General features: G+C 42.7%; 3 non-coding genes across 3 annotated transcripts; 1 reads left to right on the forward strand and 2 right to left on the reverse strand.

Annotated features, from left to right (window-relative positions):
- Positions 1 to 1,552: 1,552 nt before the first annotated feature.
- Positions 1,553 to 1,625, reverse strand: TRNAA-AGC (transfer RNA alanine (anticodon AGC)). The gene has a single exon. It is a non-coding gene; the product is annotated as a tRNA-Ala (tRNA).
- A 3,736-nt stretch (positions 1,626 to 5,361) lies between these two features.
- TRNAA-UGC (transfer RNA alanine (anticodon UGC)) lies at positions 5,362 to 5,433 on the reverse strand. Its single transcript has one exon. It is a non-coding gene; the product is annotated as a tRNA-Ala (tRNA).
- A 4,458-nt stretch (positions 5,434 to 9,891) lies between these two features.
- Positions 9,892 to 9,963, forward strand: TRNAT-CGU (transfer RNA threonine (anticodon CGU)). Its single transcript has one exon. It is a non-coding gene; the product is annotated as a tRNA-Thr (tRNA).
- Positions 9,964 to 9,992: the final 29 nt, after the last annotated feature.

Raw genomic sequence — 9,992 nt, forward strand, 5'->3', positions numbered from 1 at the left:
CCTATCCACCTTAAGTATACAGAGAGAGGATGGTGATATGGGATTACAGAGAAGGTACAAAAACTAGCATATTACAGGCATTAGGATCCACGTATCTTGTATACCTGTATCCACCTTTAGTATACCTGTGTATAAAGATGATGATAAGAAACTAAAACATGAGCTAAAAAAAAAAAAAGGCATAATAAACAGACATGTATAAACGTATCATAAATGTTCCTGCATCCACCCTATGTGTATACAGTGAAAATGGTGATATGGGATTACAGAAGCGACATAACAACTGACATAATATACAGACATAAGTATCCACGTATCTTGTATACCTGTATCCACCTTAAGTATACATAAAGATGGTGATAAAGGATTACTGAAAGGATTATAGGCAGGTGATAAGTATAAACACGGGAAAACTGGTTATGTATTATTAGTCCTAACGAGTATGGGAGATGGGGAGAATGCACGGGGTTTTGTGGGGAGAAAGCGACTGAATCCTGATCTCTCTCTCTCTTCAAGGTGAAATATAAGTTTTCGCCCGGCTTGGACCCTCCTCAGGCTAGAGGATCACGCCATTACAATACGAAGACACTTTCTTGAAACTTTCGTCCAATAATGACCAGGTAACCTATCTGTCTATCTATCTATCTATGTCTATCTTCACCAGGACACAGCTTAAATGCTTTCATCTACGTAAACTGAGATCACGTTAAGTCTATCAATCTATCTGTCTGTCTATCTATCTACAGCCAGAAGCCTTAATCCTGGAGGGGCTGTCACAACTATTCGCCTCCATGTCATCCTGTCATCCTCTATCAGTATGTCCTCTCCAGCTCAAACCCCCTCACTCATATACCCCTCCACCTCATCCTCGGTCTTTCCCCTCCCCCTTCATCTCCTTTACATGCTTGTACTCTCCTAGTCAGTCTCTCAAACCCCACGTAAACACTACACAAAATTAAGTAAACCTGGGTGCACACATGTGGAGGTGTAGGAGGGCTACTGGGCCTCGTAATGGGTCACTGCCCCCGAGAAATAGGCCCTGAAGCCTTTGCCCAGAGTCGGACACGTAAAAAAAAAAAATAATAAATAAATAAATAAATAAAATAAAAATAACACTATATTCCTATTCACTTTAACTTGGCCTAAAACTGACATCCCTCCACAATAAATGCCCAGTCGTGACAAGAGATGGGCGCTGGAATGATGCGAGTCACGAAGATGTGATATGAAAATTATGCACAGCTGCAGTACTGTCTGATTCTGCCATCATGCAACGTGAGATAACTCATTCCCAAATTAGTTTCCCCCTAAATTTGCAACCTACTGCTACAAATGTTTTATGAATGGAGGACACCTGCAATCTGGTATATGGATGATGTTTATTTAATGTTTTCCTTTCTGTGGTCATCTTATATTAAAAAAAAAAAAAAAAAAAAAAAAGAAGAAGAAGGGGGGAGGACGAAAAAGAAAAAAAAAATCTGGGCCAAGTTAAGGTGAAGGAACTGTAAAAACTGCTCAGGAAAGAGACGCAAAAATATGCTTTTCGCAGCCTTGGAGATGCGGGGTATCGATCCCCGTACCTCTCGCATGCTAAGCGAGCGCTCTACCATTTGAGCTACATCCCCTCACACTTCGCCACTAGAGTCTCGCTAAAATAAATAATGTGAACTTTTAGGTGTATGTGGCGTTCATTTAATCCGAAAGGTGAATGTTGTGAACTTACATGTAACGTTCATTTAACCTTCTCATGACTCGGAATACTCTATTTTATTTCACTTAACGCCCAGATACTTGGCCATGTGGAGGGTATGCAGAAACTCAGACTAGGAGTGTATGTGAATCAGGCGAAGGGGGAGAGAGGGAGAGGGAGACCGAGGAGGATTGAGTAGAGGGGTATATGAGAGAGGGGGAGTAAGCTGGAGGTAAGACAGCGAAATAGCAGGGGACAGGGCGACATGGAGGCGATCGTTGTGGCCACCCCTTACAGGACTGAGGCGTCTGGCTATACTGTAGATAGATATTTTATTCAGCCGAGTCATATACGCCCGTGCTAATACTGATAATTTTGCCCCTCTCACTGGTGGCACAACTCTTGCGTCGGTATTTCCCCTATTTACATGTTGCAGTCTCGCTAAAATAAGTGTGAAATCATGTCTGACGATCATTTTAATCCTCTCATGATTAGGGCAACTCTATTTATTTCAACTAACCATGAGCGATTTAATTTCCCTGGGAAATGAACATGAGATTACCATTACTCACAGACGTAAAGTAAAGGGCGTCTGAGATTACCATTACCCAAGGACGTAATGCAAAGGGAGTCAGAGATTACCATTACCCATAGACGTAAAGTAAAGGGCGTCTGAGATTACCATTACCCACAGACGTAAAGGGCGTCTGAGATTACCATTACTCACAGACGTAAAGTAAAGGGCGTCTGAGATTACCATTACTCACAGACGTAAAGGGCGTCTGAGATTACCATTACCCACAGACGTAAAGTAAAGGGCGTCTGAGATTACCATTACCCATACACGTAAAGCAGAGAGAGAGAGAGAGAGAGAGAGAGAGAGAGCACTAATTAAAACCTGTATTTGAGAGAGAGAGAGAGAGAGAGAGAGAGAGAGAGAGAGCACTAATTAAAACCTGTATTTGAGAGAGAGAGAGAGAGAGAGAGAGAGAGCACTAATTAAAACCTGTATTTGAGAGAGAGAGAGAGAGAGAGAGAGAGAGAGAGAGAGAGAGAGAGAGAGAGAGAGCACTAATTAAAACCTGTATTTGAGAGAGAGAGAGAGAGAGAGAGAGAGCACTAATTAAAACCTGTATTTGAGAGAGAGAGAGAGAGAGAGAGAGCACTAATTAAAACCTGTATTTGAGAGAGAGAGAGAGAGAGAGAGAGAGAGCACTAATTAAAACCTGTATTTGAGAGAGAGAGAGAGATTAGTCCCGGGTGGTCACATACAGTCAGCCTCCATGTCGCCCTGTCACCTGCCATTTCGCTGCCCTCCCCCCAGCCTACTCCCCCCTCTCATATACCTCTCTACTCCATCCCTCCATGTCATCCTCGGTCTCCCCCTCCCCCCTTCCACCTCACTCATACACTCTCCAGGTTAGTCTCTCACTCTCCATCACCCCTAACTTAGACTCCTCTTATATACCTCTCTGTCCCTCCACCTCATCCCCCACTTCACTCACTCTCCTATTTAGTCTCTCCCTCTCCTTTCACCGAACTCTAATGAAATACTAACCACAGCACTATTCATTTATCTACAAATATCTTCATCATTACCAGCTTATGCCAGTCCAATAGGCAAATGATTCCTCCTTACTTCATCGACACTTGCCTACTGGTGCTGTGCCATTCATTTACCTGCTGTAAGACTATATGCCTGGCTAACGAGCAGCTATAAATCTTTGGCTCTTATTCTCGTCGGTCAAGAAGCTCCCTAGCATCTCTTCCTCAGCGATTTGTTTTTGGATATGACTTAATATCCATCGACACGTTACTTATGCGTATGGTGTTACTGGAAAGACTGATGCAACTGAATAGGGCAGTAATGTGTAATGAACAAAATAAATCGCCGAGAAAATGGCGTTGGGGGGAGCTTCCTCAATGGACGGGAAAGAAGGCAAGGATTAAGATATGAAGTCTGCCTTAATGGTCCTCGTACAGTCAAAAGGCACCACTAATTCAAACGACCGCATTAAGAGTCACATCGCAGGCTTCGTAGCTCCTTTTTCTTACCAGATTTATTACGCTTACTGTACCTCATTAATCTGTGTGTTATTTGTATAGGGTAATATCGGGGTAGTATGCGGCAATAACATGGGTACAATGTCCATAATAAACATACGGTACAATGTCAATAATAAACATACGGTACAGTGTCAATAATAAACATACGGTACACTGTCAATAATAAACATACGGTACAGTGTCAATAATAAACATACGGTACAGTGTCAATAATAAACATACGGTACAGTGTCAATAATAAACATACGGTACAATGTCCACAATAAACATACGGTACAATGTCCACAATAAACATACAGTACAATGTCCACAATAAACATACGGTACAATGTCCAAAATAACTTGCCGAAAAAGAAGTGTTACGGAACCCGGGAAAGCCATCTGTAATACGAGCATCTGCCTCCTCCTCTTCTCACGCAAATCCAAATACGAGATGGTGATGTGCTAAGCCCCACCCGAGAGGTATGCTCCTGGCCAACAAAATTAAAACCCACGGGACACGACTGTAAACCAAACTGGGAGTGCATCTTCTACTAAAGGTGACTGAGCCCGATTTGAAGTCTAAAATGGAGTGGAGAGGTATAAGAGAGAGAGAGGGGTGTGAGCTGAGAAGAGGGCAGCGAAAATGACAGGGGACACGGCAACATGGAGGCGATTTGTTTCTGGTCACGCCTTACGGGATTATAAGGCGTCTAGTTATAGATAGGTAAACTGAAGTGACCTAAGACGTACTGTTACAGGTGTCCAAAACCATGAGTCCATTCAAGCCAGTCTAGTACACCCAATACACAGCATCCATCAAAATCTGAAACTCATCCTTCCTCATTAGGTGGATGTTTACTTGCTCCTTTCATTCAAGCCAGTCTAGTACACCCAATACCCAGCATCCATTAAATCTGAAACTCAACCTATCTCATTAAGTGGATGTTTACTTGCTCCTCTTATTAAAGCCAGTCTAGTACACCCAATACCCAGCATCCATCAAAATCCCACTCTCCCTACCTCATACGTGGATGCTGACTTGTTCCTTCAGTGGCACTTCCCAAAAGACTTTACAGGAACATTATCTTCCCAGTACGGTTTCCCAGCCACTTCCATGAAAATCGTACGTGTCGAGCGTCAGGCCATTTCTTCTGCACTGACAGACTTCTTGTGATTAAACCAAAGATTTATGCATTTATTTATTTATTATGTACTGCATTAGACACAGGATAAGAAACCGAAACTAACGCTTCTGTGCCCAAGATGATAACCTCTGTAATCCGTAGAGCACACCTACAGTCCATGGCTCTGGATAAGGATAAAAAAAAAAAAAATCCCCCACAATAATTATCGTATATTCACTCCTCACAACACAATCTTTTCACGGTAACTAAGAAAGGTACAGCACTACGGTATTTCAGTGTACTTCATGCTTTAAAAAAAATACGAATAACATGTTTATCAGCAAACTTTACAACAGAAAATACGAATATCATCTTCATCATCAAGCTTTGCACTAATAATACGAATATCACGTCCATCAACAAACACTGCAATTCATGGTCAACTTATTTTGCACTACAGAACCGTGCAAAACAAAATATACCGCGATTTCATTCGCTTGGAGGTGCCGGGGATCGAACCCGGGGCCTTTCACATGCAAAGCGAACGCTCTACCACTGAGCTACACCCCCGTTCGAAATCAGAGGGTAGAGGATGTTTGAAAAAATAACCCAACAGTACAATACACATACTCTCGGGGCTCTGGGGAGGGAAAAAATCTGATGAACACAACTATCAACGGATCGAAATTTTAAGTTACTCACCTGGCGATTCTCACCTACATTGGGCTGTGAGAAACTACATAAACAATTAAGACTGACAGATGCCAGATATCCGTGGAGTACATCATGCCACCTTCTTCAAGACGGTTTATTTCTGTCTTTAGGTTTGAAATATTATTGTTGTAAAAGGTATACGGAGTGTTTATACAACAAGACAAGGTGGTGTTTAGCAGACGATTTTCTTCCGTTTAAGAGAGAGCCCTACCCGTGGAAGGATTACAGAAGGCTATATCTAACCCCTCCAGGTCCAAACGTCGATCCTTAGGTGATTAAAATAGTCTGGAGGAAAAAAAAAAACAAAAAAGGAGGAGGAAAGTACAAGAAAAAGAAACAAGGAAGAACGAGAGGACAAGGAGGAGGAGGAGGAGGAGGAGTTCCAAATGTCTATCCTTAGGTGATTAAAAGTCTGAAGGGGGAAAAAAAATAAAGAGGAAGTATGTACAAGAAAGAGAAACAAGGAAGAACGAGGAGGAGGAGGAGGAGGAGAAAAAGAAAATTCGGTCTACGGGCCAAACGTATGACCATACCTTGTGATCTGCACCTCTGACCGATACATCTCGAAATCAACTAACTTCATTTTTCCCTGTCCCTCAACCTGTTCACCAAGTCTGGCTCAAATTTGACCAAAACTGAACTGACCACGCCCTGTGAGCTTGATCTTTGATTTACTGTTGTTAGAATAACTTCCTTCTTGGCTAGCGCTCAATTCTTCCACCAAGGTTAGTTCATGTCTAGCTGCTCTCTCTCTCTCTCTATTTATCTCTCTCTCTCTCTCTATTTATCTCTCTCTCTCTCTATTTATCTCTCTCTCTCTCTCTCATTTAGGTTCATTTGGACCACTGTTTATCAACCTTTCTCTCTCTCTCTCTCTCACGGTCATTTAGGCCATTTTCTATCAACCCCCCTTCTCTCTCTCTCTCTCATTTAGGCCATTATCTATCAACCCCCCCCTCCCTCGCTCCTCTCTCTCTCTCTCTCTCTCTCTCTCACGGTCATTTAGGTTCATTTAGGTCACTGTTTATCAATCCCCCTCCCCTTCTCTCTCAATTCCTTCGACCCAACACGCCATCTTCATTTTTTATCTTGTCCTCAATATTTCCTACCAAACGATTTTATACACCTATAGGGCAAGCATCAGACAAAACTGGCCAACTACAATTTTAATAGCAAGTAGTGGTTATATATAATTCATAGGCTATAGGTATCATATAGGAATGAGGGCGGTATGCTGGTGTGGCTAGGATGCTTACTAACACCTCTTCCTTAGCGGTTTATTTCTGATTCTGGTTGATATATTATTAACACCTCTTCCTTACCGGTTTATTTCTGATTCTGATCCGTTATTACCGTATATTCTTGACGGTCGGGAAGCTTACTATAACACTTCCTCCTTACCGATTTATTTCTGGTTCTGCTCCGTTGCTATATTACTAACACCCCTTCCTTAGCGATTTATTTCTGATTCTGGTTGATATATTACTAACACCTCTTCCTTACCGATTTATTTCTGATTCTGGTTGATATATTACTAACACCCCTTCCTTACCGGTTTATTCCTGATTCTGCTCCGTTGCTATATTACTAACACCTCTTCCTTACCGATTTATTTCTGATTCTGGTTGATATATTACTAACACCCCTTCCTTACCGATTTATTTCTGATTCTGGTTGATATATTACTAACACCCCTTCCTTACCGATTTATTTCTGATTCTGGTTGATATACTGTATTACTAACACCCCTTCCTTACCGATTTATTTCTGATTCTGGTTGATATTACTATTTTCCTTACAGATTTATTTTTGATTCTGCTCCGTTGCTATGTTACTAACACCTTTTCCTTACCGGTTTATTCCTGATTCTGCTCCGTTACTATATTCTTGATGGTTTGCAAGCTTACTAACACCTCTTCCTTACCGGTTTATTTCTGATTCTGCTCCGTTGCTATATTCTTTTGTGTTATTCACGGACTCTATGTCGATACCGATATGACCTAAGGAGCAAACCAGGGGATATTAGTGAGTAGTTTGGAAAATAAATCGCTCAGGAAGAGGTGTTAGGGAGCCTCCTTACCCCACGGGAATACGGACGAGTTATGAGAAAGGAATGAGTGTCCTTGGTTCGTATTCCTGTCACGTACGGAAGCTCACCAACACCTCTCAAGTGATTTATTTTGCTTATTACACCTTACTGTCCTCTTATGTGTGGTGTAAATCCATCTAATCTCGCCATACCCTGCGCAAATTACGTACAAAAATATTAACCAGCAATATCCACAAATAAATCGCTAAGGAAGAAGTGTTAGGGTTGACGAAAATACGCGTCCATACTAGTCACATTAAGTCTATAATCTGATACTATACAATCTGATACTCGAACTTCACTAAGCTTAAAGGATGAGTAGCCGGAACTAATCTCACGGTCGGAACTGATCTCACGGCCGGAACTAATCTCACAGCCGAACTTTTCTCACGACCGTAACTCTTCTCACGGCGGGACCTTTTCTCAGGGGCAGAACCAATCTCACGGGCGGAACTATTCTCACGGCCGACAAAACTCACGGCATCACGGTCTTTTCACGACCGAAACTACGGTATATTCACGACCGGAACTATTCTCATGGCCGGAACTACTCTCACGGGCGCGAAGGGTGGTGTGGGTAGGTTCGACACAGTGCCCCCGGTGACCTGTCGTCAAGATAGGCCACGGGCTGTGATAATGGTCTCGGGTGTAAAGCAATGCACGGTTCCAATACCGTAGTTCATGGCTATCCCCCCAGAATTACAGCCAGGACACACAGACAACCTGATAGACAGACATGATAAAGAGACACACAGACTGCCAAACTGATAGATACAGACATGATAGACAAACAGACAGGCAGACAAACAGACATGCAGACAAGACAGACAGGCAGACAAGATAGACAGGCAGACAAGACAGACAACCTGACAGATATATTGACAATCAGATAGACAGACAAAATGGCTGATAGACAAACACAGACAAGACTGACAGACAGACACACGACCTGATAGATTGACTGGCAATCTGATAGACAGACAGACAGACAGACAGCCTAACAGACAGACAGAAAGACTTAGAGTTGTTGTTGTTGCTTGTAATGGTAGTGTGGTGCTGGTTCTACAGGTAGTGTGGTGCTGGTTCTACAGGTAGTGTGGTGCTGGTTCTAATGGTAGTGTGGTGCTGGTTCTAATGGTAGTGTGGTGCTGTTCTAATGGTAGTGTGGTGCTGGTTCTAATGGTAGTGTGGTGCTGGTTCTACAGGTAGTGTGGCGCTGGTTCTAATGGTAGTGTGGCGCTGGTTCTACTGGTAGTGTGGTGCTGGTTCTACTGGTAGTGTGGTGCTGGTTCTACTGGTAGTGTGGTGCTGGTTCTAATGGTAGTGTGGTGCTGTTCTAATGGTAGTGTGGTAGCAAGTGAAACACCGACGGAGTGAAGGGGTTAACAGGGAGTCTCAGAAAAAAAGAACACAAGAAAAAAAAAGAAAGGAATATAGGAGTGAAAACAGGAGCACAACCATCATCCATGGTCCTCGTGAAGAAAATTGGCAACTGACGATATTAAGTGAAAACCCTATCTCCACAAGTACGTGTTTCAAATGGTTAGATTTTTCCCTTATGTATTCGTCAAACTCCGGGAACATACCTGTGCCTCTCTACAGGTACACATAGAGCTCATCCCCTCCCCACCCTTCTCTGCTCTACTGTAGTTCTTTCACGTCAACTTGGCCCAGATTTTTCGACCTTTGGCAGCTTAGTTCACGCAGCTCGATGGCAGATAAAGACATTGCTACGGCTATACATCGTCTTCATAGCATTTCTTCGTGACTAGCATCATATTCTAGCGTTAATTTATTATTACAGCATTCAAGATGGAGAGAGGGTAATTTTTTTTCCAAGTTAGAGTACACGATAATACTTATACAGTGGTCCCCTGGCCATCGCCTTCCAGTAGTTTAAGGTGTAACCAGCGAGGGGTGTGGTGCCCCCCCTCCCTTTTTTGTACCTAGAGTCCCTGCCCCCAAAACTGTCTGCGCATGGCAGTGACAAAGAACAGTGTTTGCTTTAAAAATACATGACACTAAGTCAGCTTTGAACACGCCTCTACGTAGTCTACACCTTTTTGTAATCATTGCCGGTAGCAGACAATCAGTAAAATGCCTGCAACAAACTTTACCGATGGAAACTCAGGCTTCATATAGATTCCGAACAATGTAAAATTTATCGTATTCTTACAATATATTAGATAATTACTTACCATACCGTACAATCATGGATTTCGGCAGCCTCCTTAGCTCAGTGGTAGAGCACTGGTCTCGTAAACCAGGGGTCGTGAGTTCAAACCTCACAGGGGGCAAGCATTATGTCTTTATGTCACTGTTCGGT

The sequence above is a fragment of the Coenobita brevimanus genome, chromosome 38, assembly GCF_032717465.1.
Source record: "Coenobita brevimanus isolate Jiangsu-jjx chromosome 38, ASM3271746v2, whole genome shotgun sequence".
Taxonomy (NCBI): domain Eukaryota; kingdom Metazoa; phylum Arthropoda; class Malacostraca; order Decapoda; family Coenobitidae; genus Coenobita; species Coenobita brevimanus.